Source organism: Gossypium arboreum, chromosome 3 (genome assembly GCF_025698485.1).
Source record: "Gossypium arboreum isolate Shixiya-1 chromosome 3, ASM2569848v2, whole genome shotgun sequence".
Classification (NCBI taxonomy): Eukaryota; Viridiplantae; Streptophyta; class Magnoliopsida; order Malvales; family Malvaceae; genus Gossypium; species Gossypium arboreum.
Window position 1 is genome coordinate 47,185,006 of NC_069072.1, and position 637 is coordinate 47,185,642.

The 637-nt window shown below is 38.9% G+C and overlaps 1 non-coding gene across 1 annotated transcript; it reads left to right on the forward strand.

Moving 5' to 3' along the window:
• On the forward strand, positions 1 to 107 carry LOC128291142 (small nucleolar RNA R71). Its single transcript, XR_008280918.1, has one exon. It is a non-coding gene; the product is annotated as a small nucleolar RNA R71 (small nucleolar RNA).
• Positions 108 to 637: the final 530 nt, after the last annotated feature.

A 637-nucleotide genomic window follows, 5' to 3' on the forward strand; every position in this document is an offset into this window, starting at 1 on the left:
AACCCATGGTGAGGGCACCTTCGCAATAGATCCTTGTATCTCTCTCATGCATCGTAAAGTGTTTCTAAGTCCATCTGTACAAAAGAAGAGATATCATTACTTAACTTAGCTATTTTAGCCGGCAGAAAATATTTTAGTAGAAATTTTTCGATCATTTGTTCCCAAGTAGTAATGGACCCTCGTGGTAACGAGTTCAACCACTGTTTAGCTTTGTTTCTCAGTGAAAAAGCGAATAACCAAAGGCGAATGGCATCATCAGAAATGTCATTAATTTTGAAAGTGTCGCAAAACTCCAGAAAATTCGCCAAGTGAGTGTTGGGATCCTCATCCTGCAAACCATCAAACTGAACAAACTACTGTATCATCTGAATTGTGTTAGGTTTCAGCTCAAAATTATTCGCAGCAATAGCAAGTCTAACTATACTTGACTCATTTCCTATTAAAGAAAGTTTAGCATAATCATACATAGTACGTGGAGCAGGATTTTGATTAGCCACAATTGCAGGAGGTAGCTGATTGCCTTGGTTTTCAGCCATCTCTTCGGTTGGGGGTTGAGTATTGTCTTCTTGCTCATTCTCCTTGTATCTTAAGCTCCGCCTTATTTCTCTTTGGTTTCTACGAACTGTGTGATCGATTT